This window comes from Enhydra lutris, unplaced genomic scaffold (assembly GCF_002288905.1).
Source record: "Enhydra lutris kenyoni isolate GAN:26980312 unplaced genomic scaffold, ASM228890v2 scaffoldscaffold16, whole genome shotgun sequence".
NCBI lineage: Eukaryota > Metazoa > Chordata > Mammalia > Carnivora > Mustelidae > Enhydra > Enhydra lutris.
In genome coordinates this window covers 26,494,348-26,509,956 of record NW_019154100.1, presented here as the reverse complement: position 1 = coordinate 26,509,956, position 15,609 = coordinate 26,494,348, and the positions used below count along the sequence as shown (strand labels likewise).

The 15,609-nt window shown below is 45.0% G+C and overlaps 1 protein-coding gene across 2 annotated transcripts in view; it reads right to left on the bottom strand.

The window, feature by feature from the left end:
• The window catches only part of LOC111147367 (sorting nexin 10), a 70,511-nt gene that overhangs the window by 47,301 nt on the left and 7,601 nt on the right, over window positions 1–15,609 (bottom strand). The window contains exon 2 of one of the 2 annotated variants that reach the window (XM_022503371.1): window positions 4,029–4,092. The exons of the other annotated variant lie outside the window; for it this stretch is intronic. The gene's annotated coding sequence lies outside the window, so the exon portion shown is untranslated. The remainder of the gene's footprint in view (window positions 1–4,028; window positions 4,093–15,609) is intronic. 2 annotated transcript variants of the gene reach the window in all.

Below are 15,609 nucleotides of genomic sequence, written 5' to 3'. Positions count from 1 at the left end.
CAGAGGGTGGTTCCAAGCGGAGGGAACGTGTGATTACGGGCCGCAAGGCCCAAAGGTGGGAACAGGAAGTGGTTCACTGTGGCTGGGACCGAAGCCACCACTGTGGCTACTACCACTGTGGTGGTAGACAGTAAGGCCCCAGAGGAAAGATGGGGTCAGACACGCAGCTTCCTGTTACCTGGTCCAGGGCCACCGGCCGCCTTGTTTGATATGTAAAGTGCCTCCCTCTTTCACAAGGCAGTGAACAGTTAGAGGCATATGTTCATTCTGTTTTCTTAACCAGCGTATTTAGTCCTCCTAAATCTGAAAGTGGAAAAGCTAAAAGGCACAGAAATAGTTAATGTGTTCAAGGTCTTACCGTGAACTTGCTGGTACAACCTGCCATACTGTCCATGGAGTTAAGTGTTGGCACCCCAACCTACTGGCACTTATCTTCAATGCAGTATTAGTTTGAAAAGATTACACATATTCTTAAAATCTCTATTTTTTTTTTAAGAGAGAGAGAGAGAAAGCATGTGTGGGAAGGGGCAGAGGGAGAGAGAGAATCTTAAGCAGGCTCCATGTTCAGCACAAATGAGACACGTGGCTCAGTGTCACAAGCCTGAGATCCTGATCTGAGCCGAAATGAAGAGTCGGACGTTGAACTGACTGAGCCACCCAAAAATCTCAAATTTTTTTTCACAGTACATCAAATGTGAGCCAATAAATTGCCATCTTTATGCCTCCGTACTGTGAAGTTACACACAAATCAGTGAGATCTAAATTTTTCTTAGGAAAACTTTTGTAGAAACAAATTAAAAGGCAGATCCCAAAACAAACCTTTCGCTCTAACATGGCTTCAGAAAGAAAAGGAGAACAGGACTGGCAAGCCATCTAAAGAAGCCCTTAGGTCCTTCTGGTTCAGATTCTTATTCTCATCAATCATTGGAAAAGATCATCTGGGGGAATCTGTAAGGGCTACTCTAGTTCCTTTCTTCATGGGAATCTAAACAATATCACTTCAGTCTCAAGGCCTCCCAAATTGTAGGAGACCAACACAGTCATTCCTCATGGTCAAGGGGAGGGACCTCAGGACTAAGTGAAAGATCCTAAAGAAATGTTCTCTTCTCTCTGAAAGTAAGTATTCAAAAGGGCTTGTTTGGCTCCATGGGAAAGGGGCAGGATCAGATCACCCAGTGCCCTCTGCCATGGGGGTGCCAAGCAGGGAGAAGATGGGAGATAAAGCAGAGGCAGAGTGACGTGAGCAATGCGTCAGACAGAAATAACCCCTGCCCTAAGCCTTGTCAGAGCCCCATGTTAAAACCTGGTAAATTACAAGAAAACAAAGTGACTTGTTCAGCCCCTTAACATAAGCTGTGGCTGAACACAGAGAGGTAGAGGACAGCAAAGTCACTAGGGTGCCCAGTGGTCAGCTGGCCTTGCTCACTCCCAGTACGTGGTTCATGTCCTGCTCTAGCATAACCTGGGCCAGCTGTCACTGTTGGATCCGTGACCTCATGGGGCTCAGGTCCACCTAGAAAGGAGCGTTGGCCTGGGGAGTCTGGCTAGGAAAGAACTCAGGGGCAAGGCCTCACAAAACTGACCAAATTAAAGCCAGAGGGATTGTTTTTCAGTCAACGCTGATCTTGTGATCTTGTCAGCTATTTCAAGTCCAAAGATTAACAAAATACTAGAAGGGCAAACAGATGCAGGTAGTTGGGGAGTGGTAAAGAAAACCCAAACTGCCTTTGTTCTAGGAGCAGACTTGACAGGCTCAAGTTCTCCAGGAATACATCTGGACTGAAGCAAAAGTCAAGATTTCAACAGGGCTAAATTGTTACCTTCACACATTTGAAAAGGGTAAGTTAGCTGGGAGAATCATCATGTCCACGAACTAGCTCTGTCCCGTGGCTCCGGGCTGGCACTGCTCCGCCTGCCCCATGGGCACATAAGACATGACTCCGTGTGAGTTGGAGCAGTGCTCTGACCTGAATACAGGCTTACTGACTCCAAAGTCTCGCGCTCACACCTCCTCCAACCCAGCATCCCCACTTCTAAGAAGGGATCCCAGAGAAAGACGAGCACCCAGGTGCAAAGCCACATCTGTGAGGCTGCTCACCTGGGACCATGTTTATACAACCCGAACACCCGCTAGTAAGGGAACGATTAAAGTAAGACAGATTTGTGGAATAGCTTGCGGTTGTTCAAAAAAGGGAGAGCAGAATCTGTAAGTGCTCTCCGTGATGCACAAAGTGGGAACGGCGACTTGCAGAACAACATGTGGTGATTCCATTGCTGGAGTGTGTCCATTGTCACAAAGGAAATGAAAGGCCCAAAATGGAGTCACATATGCCAGACCATGCCAGCAAACCAGGGCTTTATACCTAACCTAAATGCAGTTTAAAACTCCCCCAGAAATGTAGTCTTCACAGGTCAGTCGGAAATTATCTGGTCAGTACCAATACAATAATCTGTCACACGGACCCTCTTCATCCCACTCCCCCATGCCCCCCACCCAAAGGACGATGAGGTAATTTGCTGGTCATACCCCTACTCCTCCCAAGGGAAAATAACCTCGCCTGAAAATTTTTTTTTTTTTTTTTTGCTAATAACTTCCCTGCCCCATCCTTCTTCCTATAAAAACCTTCCACTTTGTACAGCTCCAGAGAGCATCTCTCTACTTGCTAGTTGGGATGCTGATCGGTTGAATTTTTGTTCTTTAATAATATACATGCGGGTACACTTCACGCACTGAAAAGCATTCCAGAGCATGTGTGCCAAAGTGAATCCAACTGAGCAATTCTTTTTTCTACTTTATACACTCCTGGATCATAAACAACTCTTTATTTTTTAAAGTACATTACTTTTGTGATTTGAAAACACAGATAAAACAGATGTGTTAAATGCATAGAGCATATACAAATATGTAAGATAACCTGGAGCCCCCAGGCATCTTTATTCCTCCTCTGCGGAGTCAGGAAAAACCAATACTAGGAAAGGAAACAAAGCCTGGGGAAGAGACCACTCCACTTCCTCTCCCCCACTCTCGCCCTACCCCAGCACTGTTAGATATTTCTCCCTCCCTTAGTGGACACATCAGGCTGTATTTGTATCCGGTTCTGACCCGTCAAAAACAATGCTTAATTTTTGAGGCAGGATTCGCATTAGCAGAAAAATAAAACAGGAACCATGAGCACATGCGGCCAGGTTTGGAAGCCAGTTCAGCGGGGCCCAGACAGGCTCCATGGAAGTCCGCGCTGGTATCAGGCGCTGACAGCCAGCAGCTGCAGTGGCCAAAGGTCTCCGGGATAGCCTTTCCAACTCCACCCATATTGCCTACACCCATTTCTGAATACATTATCTCTAATTCATCCTTCCCTTGCTTCCAAGTGGACGGGAAGCAGTTCTCAAAGAGCTTTAAGGCAACAAACAATAGTTGACCGGAAGATACTAAAGCTATTAACATAGGAATTGTGATACAGATAGGAAAGAATGGGGAAGAAGGAAAAATGTTATTTTAAGTATAAACTCCTAGTACACATAAGCATCTTTAATTTTTGGTTGATATACATTAGTGCTCCTTAAGACCCGTTCTGTAAAACCAAGGTTTATAACAATCAGGAAACTAATCCAGAAGGACATCACGACAATATCCACTTCCACTGACTCAGTGAATAAATCTAAATTCAACAAGCTTCCCCAGGCTCTTCAGAGGCCACGGATATTTGTCATAAGCCTTTCTCATGACTGTATAAGTCTAATTAATCTTCTGACATATATTACCCTCCTGTCACAGGGGTTTGAAAATCTTCAATAACTAGCCCAAAAGGCAGGATGGAAGTGTTTGGAGCTCAGATTTGGAGCCATTCAAATCTGGGTTCAAATTCCAACTATGCCACTCATGTGTCAAGTCCAAGTGTGAACTTGGACAAGTGACCTAACTTCTCTGGTCCTCCATTTTCTTGCAGGGGGGAACGTAGGATTCTTAATAGTGCCTGTTTCATAGGGTGAGGATTAAATCAGTCACGTAATGCACTCAAAGCACTTACCAAGTGTGCAATAAAACTTAAGTGTGACCACTGGCTGAATCTGTGGTTCCTTTTTCTTCAAAATCTAAGAACAATGAAAGATACAAAAAATTGTTAATCTTTCAGTAAAAAGCTGGATTGTATGCCTATACATGGGCATGTATATGTCCCAGAGCACAGAAAGAAAAGCAAAACTTGCCATTCTCCAAGGATGCACAGGGACCACCAGCCCGTTAGCTGTAAGAAATATCCATGCAAATCTGAAAATGCAGCAGCAAAAATCACTGGGCAAATAGAATACAGTATTGCTACAGAAAGTACGCATTAGCCTAGCTACTCATGACTGACTGCCATGAGAAACAGAAATGTAGGAGATGTGATCTAAAAATACTGTGTCTTAGAATCCTAGTACACGACAACTGCTTCCAAGGCAGCCTCATCCTGAACATGACTTCACACAAGCGCGGCGTTGTTTGAGCCTTTCCCATGTCTTAGATGCCAAGGACACTTGGCCTCATTGAAGACCATCGATAAATTTCCCTTTAGGCTTTTATCTTCCAAGTTAGGTATCCTCATGTATGTAGTAGCTCTTGCTAACCAGATAAAAGAAAAAAAAAAAAAAGGTTTAAACAGCTATCTTTTCAAAGTTTCAAAATGAGCAGAAAACACCGGCAGTAATCAGAATAGCTCCTGTTTCTGAGTGTCAGCTATGTGCTCACATTGTGCGGAGTATGGTATGCACACTGCCTCACTGACTTCCCACAACCACCCATTTTATAGATGAAGACACTGAAGGCTTAGAGAGGTGAAGTCACTTGTTCAAGGTCATCACAAGGTCACCAAATGGTCCAAGGACAATGCTGGAATTCACACCTGTTTAGTTAATCTCTCCTCACTCATCCAATCTTGATCCCATCTCACTAACCCAGAGGAGCTTCCCTAACTCCCTCCAGCAAAGACAGATCCCCTAGTCACACTTCCCTTGCACTATCACCTTCCTTTACAGTTCTGATCCCATTGATATTTTTACCCTTACTTGTGTTAGTGAATCCATGTCTGTCTCCCCACCAAACTGGAAGCTCAGAAACAGCACAGCTCCTCACTGTGCTCGTTTACTTTGGATCTGACCTCTTACCACAGTACCAGGCACACAATGGGTTCTCCATACACAACTGCACCAATTGCATGAACAATGGAGAAAAACAGGACTCAGAAATCAGCCAGCCACTTGGGCACTGCACCAAGGACAGGCAGCCCAGTGGACATCCATGTGTAGGCACCACAATGCTACCTGCCCATTCTCAGGGGCAAGATAACAATCTTGGGAGAGCTGGAAAAAGACCGCAAACACAAAACCTCCCAGTGGGGAGACACAGTACCATCTTCCCATTTGAAAGAGGGTAGTACAAGAGCTGGACTCTTCATCGACGCAATCAATACATCATGAATAATAAATCATGTTTCTGATTCATTCTTGTTCATTCTTTCCACTACATATGGCTTATTTCTGTTTCGGTTCCTTTTTTTTTTTAAATTAAACAATTTTTTCTAAATATTTTATTTATAAGTAATCTCTACACCCAGTGTGTGGCTTGAACTCACAACCCCAAGATCAAGAGTCTCATGCTCCACCATCTGAGCCAGAGAGGCGCCCCCGCACCCGCCCCGCCTTGCTGTTTTGATTCTTTTTTCTGCTATTTTAATCTGCTTTCTAAGTCCCTTCCCTGAATATCTGTTTTCTCAAAACACTTGAAGCAGAATCACATGGTGTTCACAGGCTATTTTCTTAACACTCAGCTACGAAACTGAAAGCAACTGGAAATAAAGGAAACTATATTCACAACAAAAAAATAGTTACTAAATCTCGGCACTTCCTCACAAGTCACTGTCACAAGGAAAATCCCAAGGGTTTCAGAGCAAAATCTTTTTGTCTTTTTTTAAGTAGGTGCGACACCCAACGTGGGGCCCAAACTCACAACAGTCACATGCTCCACCAACTGGGCAAGCCAAGCACCCCAGAAATTTTTTTAAGATTTTAAGTAATCTCTACCCCCAATGTGGGGTTTGAACTCACAAGCCCAACATCAGGAGACATGCTTGATCAACTGAGCAAGCCAGGTGACCCTAGGCAAAATCTTTTAAGCAAGCCCTAGCACCATCCCATGTTATAGTCACTCATAATATCAAAATGTGAAACAGTAGAAGGACTGAGTCCTTCACAAGAATGGACTATATTTGGGGTGCCTGGCTGGCTCAATCAGTAGAGCTTTATCCAACTCTTGATCCCAAGGTTATAAGTTCAAGCCTCACGTTAGGTATGGAGCCTTCTTTAAAAAAAAGTGGGGGGGGGTGCTTGGGTGGCTCAGTGGGTTAAAGCCTCTATCTTCAGCTCAGGTCATGATCCCAGGGTCCTGGGATCTAGCCCCGCATCGGGTTCTCTGCTCAGCAGGGAGTCTGCTTCCTCCTCTCTCTCTCTCTCTCTGCCTGCTTCCTCCTCTCTCTCTGCCTGCTTTTCTGCCTACTTGTGATCTCCGTCTGTCAAATAAATAAATAAAATTTAAAAAAAAAAACTTGCAGCCTTTTTTAAAAAAAAAAAAAAGATAGTATTTGAGAAAGGACTGTATTTTTGAAAACACATCCACAGTAAGCATTTTAGTCCAACAAGACAAAAAAGGAGTAACTTTTAAAAAGAAAACTACAGGGGCGCCTGGGTGGCTCAGTGGGTTAAGCCGCTGCCTTCGGCTCAGGCCATGATCTCAGGGTCCTGGGATCGAGTCCCGCATCGGGCTCTCTGCTCAGCAGGGAGCCTGCTTCCCTCTCTCTCCCTCTCTCTCTCTCTCTCTCTGCGTGCCTCTCCATCTACTTGTGATCTCTCTCTGTCAAATAAATAAATAAAATCTTAAAAAAAAAAAAAAAAAAAGAAAAAGAAAACTACATTTGTTATCTGTCAAAAAATTAGGGTTTTAAAGGGCTTGGGGTCTGATTATCAGTCTGATGACAGCTCCAACTTTGCAATGTTTTTCATTTTTATACTGCCGGTGAACACTGAGCTCTGAGAGGAGAGGGGAGGTGGAGACACTCCAGGCAGGCGGTTTTGTTACACAAATGCTCAAGAAAGATGGGGGCTGGGGGACCTTAGCCACACGGCCTTGGCAAAGCCCCAAATTCATGAAAGCACTACACAATCTAACCCTTTTTTAACATGCAATCTTTATAGGTATAGAATTCCTTCTGAATATTCTTTTCAGAGCATCATGGATATAGCAGGTCTCCCCGGCCTGGCAGAACAATCCCGGAGAACCCAGCCACGCAACCTCTTAGCCAAGGAAAGTACCGCAGGTAAGTGAAACAACAGCCTCGCGGTGGAAAGACATCAGTTTACAGGTTCTAACGCAATCACGTATCTTCTAGAAGAACCAGTCTAGAGAGCTGCTGTCTAATACGGTACTCATCAGTAACAATCCGACACTGCATACTTAAAACTTGTTAAGGGGCGCCCAGGTGGCTCAGTCGGTTAAGTGTCTGACTCTTGATCTCAGCTCAGGTCTTGAGCTCAGGGTTATGAGTTCAAGTCCCGTGTTGGGCTCCATGCTGGCTGCGGAGCCTACTTTAAAAAAAGGGGGGGGGGATTGTTAAGAAGGTAGATTTCATATTAAGTATTGTTACTACAACAACAAAAAAAATTTTTTTAAATGATCAGATATCTGCTAAGTGGTTTCCTAGTAAGCCACATAGGAAGGACTGAGAAAGAGAAGCTGCAGGATTCCCAAATTGTTGCACACAAAGATGTCCCTTCATGCCTCTTCTGTAAACGCACGCACACACACACACACGCATGCACATGCACACTCACACACAACTAGCGTCTTCCCCCTTTTGCCAGTTAACTTCGACATCTTGATTCCTATGCGGGCTTCATGGATCTTCTTCACATAAACACTTGGCCCTTCCCAAGAGGCAGCACCGTGTAAAAAAGAAAAAAAAGGTTCTGTTTCCCAAGTCGGCTACCACCTGCAGAAGGAGTTGCTCCAAGCTCTTAAGGCCCTGCTCGAGCCTATGTGTAGCCTCCACTTTGAACGAAGTAGCCCAGAGCCAGCTCTACGTACGACCATTGGCATCTTGAGTCTCCTCAGAAGATCACTGTAAGCGGCTCAAACTGCTTTATCATGACGGTCTTAAATCTCTAGCTATTCCTCCTGGCAACTATAATAAAGTCAACAGGGGCCAAAGCTTCCATCATTTGCTTCAAAAGCCCAGTTCCTCCCTCCTTTCCTGCACACAGGACTGGGAAGGAGGGAGCCCACCTGCGCGCTCACCGTTCCTCCTGGCCTGGTTCTGAGAAGGCAGTGATGGGAAACGCCAGGCGCCTGTCCAAACACCACCCAGACACGAGCTAAAAGCCCTGGCAGAGGAAAAGAGAACCTCCACTGTGGGATGGAGGGAAAGGAGGAGCAAAGCGCTCACAGATGTGTCCCCACCCCCACCCAGAAACCCAGGAGACCTGGAGCCCAGACCACCGCTTTACCAGAAGGCCTCTGTCCGGCTAACCTGAACGCCACCGTGTACGATGACGACTTGGTCCTGTCACGGACATCGCCCTGTACCCATAAGCTGTCAGCACATATACTACTGTCTCTTGTTTGTGACCTGTCTCCACAAGAACAGGGAGAGCATTGTGCCTGCTTTTTCACTAGTTTATACCAACCACTGCATAGGGACACAAGAACTATGAAACGGATGAGTGAATGAATAAATGAATGAGTGATATCCTAGTCACACAATCCTCTGAGGCGGGGAAAGTGCTATGGTCTCTGTTTCTCAGAGAAGAAGAGAGACCTAATGGAGGTGATGACTTGTCCAAGGACGAGCGGGCCTGGGCATTTCCTCACATGATCATAAAAAATCCACTTGTTAGCACCTACCTGTCCCTTTGCAAAAATCCACTTATCAGAGAAGGTAGCAGAGAAGAGGCCTTGAAAGTCGGACACTCTAGCATCGAAATTTTTAGGGGGTGAACAAAACAAAAGTGAGAGGAGAGGCAGAAGGAGAAGAGGAGTTAAGAGCACAGAGTTCTCAGGGGAGGGGAAGGAAGGACACACTGGGAACCCCCTATTTCAGGGACAGCTCCCTGGGAGGCCCTGGGTATCCCAGAGTCAGCGAGAGGAATCGGAGCTGAGGACAAGGATTTCCAAAAAAGCAGGGACCAGGCAGCTGGTCTGGAAAATTCAGATTCCCATTTTTACTTACAACGCTCCTCCTCAGGATCATTCTCTCCAAGAACTCCGAAAGTTCTGGTGGCTCATCTGCTCAAGAACCAGCTCTACATGTTGAGAGGACACAGACCCCAAAAGGCCAAAAGGAACTGGACTTCCAAAAGACAGCAGGGGTAGGCCCAGGCTCACCCTGGGCTCAGTCATTAGCCTGTAGGGACCTGTTGAAGCCACAGAGGTCGGGTTTCTGCTCCTCGACCTACGGGGACACAGAAGAGGCTGAGAGCTGGCTTTGAAAAAGTAGGTGACTGTGAGGATCCAAACAGGAAAGCCAACGATCAATACCAGTGTTCTCTAGAGACCCTGAACCCTGATGAGATCCTAGGTGGGGGACCCCGCACCCAAATCCTGCAGGGCGGTGGAGGGAGTGCTGAGGGGGATGAAGATGCTCATCTTGGTTAGAGGTCATGCTGCTCATTGTGAGGGGACAGAAAAGACAGGCAAGTGGGAAGACGACTCTGGAGTTAGGGCTCAGAAACCAAACCCGCCTCCCCACCTAAAGAAATGTGATCATTGCTCTACTCAAGTCATCCTACCTGCTGAATCCTCTGGGGCACTAGGTGGAAGCTCTTCAGTCCAGGTCCTCAGGTCACCATCATCTGGCTCTGTACTCCTAAACAGCCTTATTTTCTGCTCCTTCTCCCCGTCAGTGCTCCCACCATTCAACTGAGAGCTGTGAGCTTGCTGTCCTCAGATGCTCCAGCATTACGGTCTGCCTCTGCCTTACCCATCCATTAGGGCAAAATAGCAATAGCCAACACTTCCACGCCCTTGGGATGGCCAGGAACCACCCCAAGCACTTGATACACATTAACTTACTGACTCTGCACAACAGCCCTTTGAAGAGCCATTATTAGCATCCCCACTTTACAGATTAGAACTGAGGCACAGAGAGATTGGCTTTCTCCAGGCCCCATACTAGGAAGAGGGAGAGACAAGATTCAAGCCCACAGTCAGTACCAGAGTCCTTCTTCCCAACCAGCAAGCTGCACTGCCTCTCACAGCACAAACCCAGCCAGCGTCTCCTCCCCAAGCCTTTCCCGACCCCTTCGTGGACAGCTCCTTGCAATCTTCCTGCCACTTTCCACATTGGCTTGGCATGACTATTGATTAGATTCTTGTCATCACTTCCCTCCTAAATTAGAAAGCCCACGAGAGCAAGGCTTCAGGGTTCTTTCTCCATTATCTCTCTGATCATTTCCTAGAGCTGTTGTAACAAATTGTCATCAGTTTTGTGGCTTAAAACAACACAGATTTATTACCGTACAGCTCTGTAGGTCAGAAATCCAACACCAATCTCTCTTGACTAAAATCAAGGCATCTGCAAGGCTGGGGGCTCTAAAGGAGAGACTGCTCCCTTGCCTTTCCAGCTTCTAGAGGCTGCTGGCATTCCTGGCTCCCAGCCCCTTTCTTCATCTTCCAAGCCAGCCACATATCATATCTCTGACTCTTCTTTTGTGGGCACATCTCCCTCTGACCACAGCCAGGAATGGTTCTCTGCTTTTAAGGACCCATGAGATTAGACTGGGCCCCCCTAGAAAACCTAGGATAATCACATCTCAAGACCCTTAACTTAATCACATCCATCCTTGAATGCAAGGAAATATTCACGGGTTCTGGGGATTTGAACATGGACATCTTTGAGGCCATTACTCTACCACAATCTTTGTAGGTATGTCTTGAACACAGTGTTCCCCTGACAATATGGAACTGAATCCCCATCAGACTTCAGCTACACCAGCTCTGAATGCTTGATTATATGGTCCTTCTACTGGTCTCTGATTGCAGTGTGCCCCAAATGGCCAAGAGCTCTTTGAAAGAATGTCTCCCCTTTTCATAGCCCCAAACTGTGATAGCAGTGGACATCTTAACTCATTTAATAATCTGGGTCTCAAACACAGCATTAATGAATCTATAGGTAGGCTCAATCCCTATCTCAAATACTGTTTTATTGTCCATTTTTGGTTTCATATTTAATATTAATTCTTAAAATATAACACTTCTCAACAAAAAAATACAAAAAGGTATAGAATAATAAAAACTCTCCCTCTTTCTCCTACCTCTTAGTCATTTCTTAGAATCCTTCCAGAATCTTAGAATCTTTCTAAGATCTAAGGATCTTAGAATCCTTCCTTCTGTGCATATGCAAGCACATACATACATTTATTTCCCCCCTTCCTTTCCTGTAAATGGAAGACTCACATATGCCCTTTCTACACCTCACTCTTTACTTAATGTAGACTGCTCCCCAGCTGTCCACAGAGCATCCCTGTTCTCTTTCTGTGGCTGTGTACTACTCCCTTGTGTAAATGTACTATAATTCATGTTTGCCAGCTCACACTGATAGAAACTCTTACTGTTATAAACACAGTGAATACCGTGAATTTCTCTGAAGGGCAAATTTCTTAAAGTGAATTTCTGAATCAAGCCAGACCATGTGAATTATTAACTCTGACAAGGTGGCCCTTGTAGGAAACTAGGACACCGTCACCAAGTGTGTATGTATGAGTTCTGTTTTCCCATAGACGCCCTAACATGGATGGTTTTCAAAATGTTTTTATCTTTGTCAGTCCCAGATAGGTGAAATGTGGTAATATTTCAGTGCAATTTAATCAGATTTTTAAAAACTACATGTGATGTCAGCATTTTTAATGCGTTAGGAGCCACTAAATTATTTCCTATGGATTGTTTGTTCATATCCTTTGACCATTTTCCTATAGTAAGTGTGTTCTTTTCCTTACTGACTTGTAGGAATTTTGTATATTGGGAAAATTAATCCTTAATATATAACATGAAATGCAAATATATTTTTCTGATTTGTAAACTGTCTTTTACTTTACTCACAGGGATTCTGTTATGCCAACTGTTTTTAGGTCATGAATTTTATCGATCATTTCCTTACGGCTTCTAAGTTTTGACCCATACTTAGAAAGCCCATTCCTACTGCTAAGTTATAAAAATATTCTCCTCTGGATTATTCCAGAAGCCAAACATCCATAAGCAGTGACAAGTTATCTCCTATGGTCATGAATTACATCGTAGCCGTAAGTGCTATTCACCAAAATGCACACACATGGAATTTAAGTTTTTTAGAGTAACTTTTATTTTCTAACATTCTGCAGTTTAGAAAGCACCGTCCTGTGACAGTTGCTGAGGCAGGCAACTTATCTGTCTCATTTTACAGAGGAGGATACCAATACCCAGAGAGGATAAATGACCACCGCAAGCCATGCCATGTGGTCCAGACTCAAACCGAGGGCTCCCAAATGCCAGAAACTGTGCTCGCCTCTTCCCTATACTGCCTCTCTTAACAAAAGGACCACATCCACATGCGTTAAAATCTTAAAGGACGTCTCCAAAGTCATTTCTAAATAATTTCAAAAGAAAGCGAATAATAACTTTTCCATTCAAAAAACAGTATTTATTTAAGTGGGTCACACAGTGATCCAATTAAACAGTGACTCATCTTCAAATGCCCATGCCAATGTTCTCACCAAAGGACAGAATTCCATGTTCTAGACCGTGCCTATATAACCTCACAAATTTAACTGAAGAAGAAGAGATGTGAAAGTTCCCAAAAGGGGCACCTGGGTGGCTCAGTCGGTTAAGTGTCTGCCTTCAGCTCAGGTCATGATTCTGGAGTCCTGGGATCGAGCCTTGCATCGGGCTCCCTGCAACAGGGAGACAGTCTGCTTCTCCCTCTCCTTCTGCTCCTCCCCCTGCTCATGCTCGCACACTCTCTCTCTTTCTCTCTCCCAAATAAACAAACAAAATCTTTTAAAAAGTAATAATAAATAAATAAATGCCATCTCCTCGGAGGAGCCTCCCCTGACAACGCACGAGAGAAAACCCCCCCTCAGTAATTCTCTACCTTTTTATTTTCTCCTGAGAATTTATCACAGTCGGTATTATTCTTTCTATTAATCTATTTTGTTGTTTATTATCTGTCCTCTCAAAGGTCCCATGAGGGCAGAGACCTTGTCCAAATCATTCATGCTTTATAACCCAAACACTTAGCAGAGTGCCTGGCGTATAGTCAGTGCCCAATAAATATCGAGTCAATTAAATTTGACTGAAATAGTCCCAACTAATTTTCTTCATATCTGCAACACCATCAAGTTTCGAAGCAGCCCAACCATGTGGGTGGGGAGGTGGAGCATGAGAACAAGGCCCCTGCCTCCTCTGCCAGCCCTCCTCCTCACACCCGGGGGGTCATCATTCACCTTGGGGGAAAAGAAAGCTTTTAGCCAGCAAGAGCCCAGCAGGGAATGTCTTCAAGACCACGCATCTTCCTCTATTGTTTTCTATCTTTCCTCCTGACCTAACTCCACTGGACAGTAAAGGATGAGAATGAGGAGTAACGTTATCTAATAATCAGAATAATCAGGAATATATAATAATCACTAATAATCAGAAAGAGCAATCCAAGTAAAAACAGCAGATTGCTAACTATGTGCCAGACAGTGTGAGGCCTTGTAACATGAATTATCTCATCTAACCCTCAAGATATCCAAATATCATTACTTCAGTTTACAAGTAAGGAGACAGTGCCCAAGGTCATGTGGCTGGTAAGTGAAGGAGCCAGGATCCGAACACAGACAACCAGCTCTGCGTCACTCACCACACAGGACCCCCTACGCCCATCCGTGCTGCGTCCTTAGAAATAAATGTTTAAAAGACAGCAACCAATAAATTGAGTTATTAATGTCTTGAATTCTTTAGGGGGGTGAAGTGGGGACAGAGTTCTGTCTGTATATGAACCTGAGAGAGCCAGCAGCCAAACATCTAGACATGTCTTTCCCATCCTCAGAAAGGAGTAATACTGAGAGAAGGGTAGGACATTCTCATGAGAGACCTCCTTAGGGTCTGTTAGGGGCTATAAAGGACCCTCTAAGAATCATAGAAGACAATGACAACTCTGTTCAATAAGTAATCACTGAGCACCTACTGTGTGATATTCTAGGTCTGGTCTTGGTCTTAAAAAAAAAAGAAAAAAAAACCTTTTTTTTTTAATGGTTACGTTACACTGTCTGAGTTCTATGACCTAAAGATCCCCAGACACAGCTATGGAACAGTACACTTGTAATGCAAAACTCACTGCATGGGGTGCAAAAAAAAATATTGCACTGGTTACAAGGCTACCAGGAAGAATGGAGAGGCTCCTTGGAGAAGGTGGGGCTTAATGAGGCCTCAATGCTTGCATTAGAACAAGCACAGAAAACAGGAAAACAGGGCCAGAATCCAGGCCCCCAGGAATGGAGGAGCTGTGTTGGTAGAAGATTGCAAGGAAGTAAGTCTAGAAGGGTTCCCATGAGCATCTAGGATGGGAAAGTCCCTGCAGGATAAGAGGAATTTGAACTTCGATCCTGCTGGAAGGCAGAGACAAGTGAGTTGCCGTGCCATGATGGCAATGACTCATCTGGGGATGGGGTGGAGGAGGGATTGACAGGGAGAGAATTTATAGGCTGGCAGCTTCAACAGGCAGTAGCTGGGATGCTCCAGCCAGCAGGAGAGATCGTGGACCCAAGTTGTTGGGGGCAGGGGGGAGCAGGGCATGGAAAAGCACTTTAAAGTAACAAGAAGCAGAACACCTAGGGTGTTGGGGACAGTGAAACTATTCTGCAAGACACTAGAATGGTGGACACACATCAGACCTTTGTCAAAACTCATAGAGTGGGGGCGCCTGGGTGGCTCAGTGGGTTAAAGCCTCTGCCTTCGGCTCAGGTCATGGTCTCAGGGTCCTGGGATCGAGCCCTGCGTCAGGCTCTCTGCTCAGCGGGGAGCCTGCTTCCTCCTCTCTCTCTGCCTGCCTCTCTGCTTACTTGTGATCTCTCTCTGTCAAATAAATAAATAAAAATTAAAAAAAAAAAAACTCATAGAGTGAATGGCACCACAAGTAAACCTTGATGTAAAGTGTGGACCTTGGGTGATAATGGAGGAGAGAAGGCCAGCAGTATACAGGCTCTCTCTGTGCTCTACCCACGTCTGCTGTGAACCTAAAACTGCTCTAAAAAATAATAATTATTTTTAAAAAAATGTAAGTCTATTCAAAAATATGTACATAATGAGAAAAACCTGGACAAGAGCATGATGGGGAGAAGGGAGTCAAGGATGACTCAGCAGCCAGGTGACTGGAAAAAGACCAGTTACCCGCAGAGAGAAGAAGTCAGAAAGAGGGCGCCTGTTTTCAGAGCTGAGCACGAAAGAGGAGGCCAGGTGTGGACGCGCTGAGACGATGGAGGATATCCACACAAAACCACCTTCAGGCATCTGACGAACAGCCGGGACTAAGAAAAAAGAACAGGGTACAGATAGGCAAATCGGAGACAAAA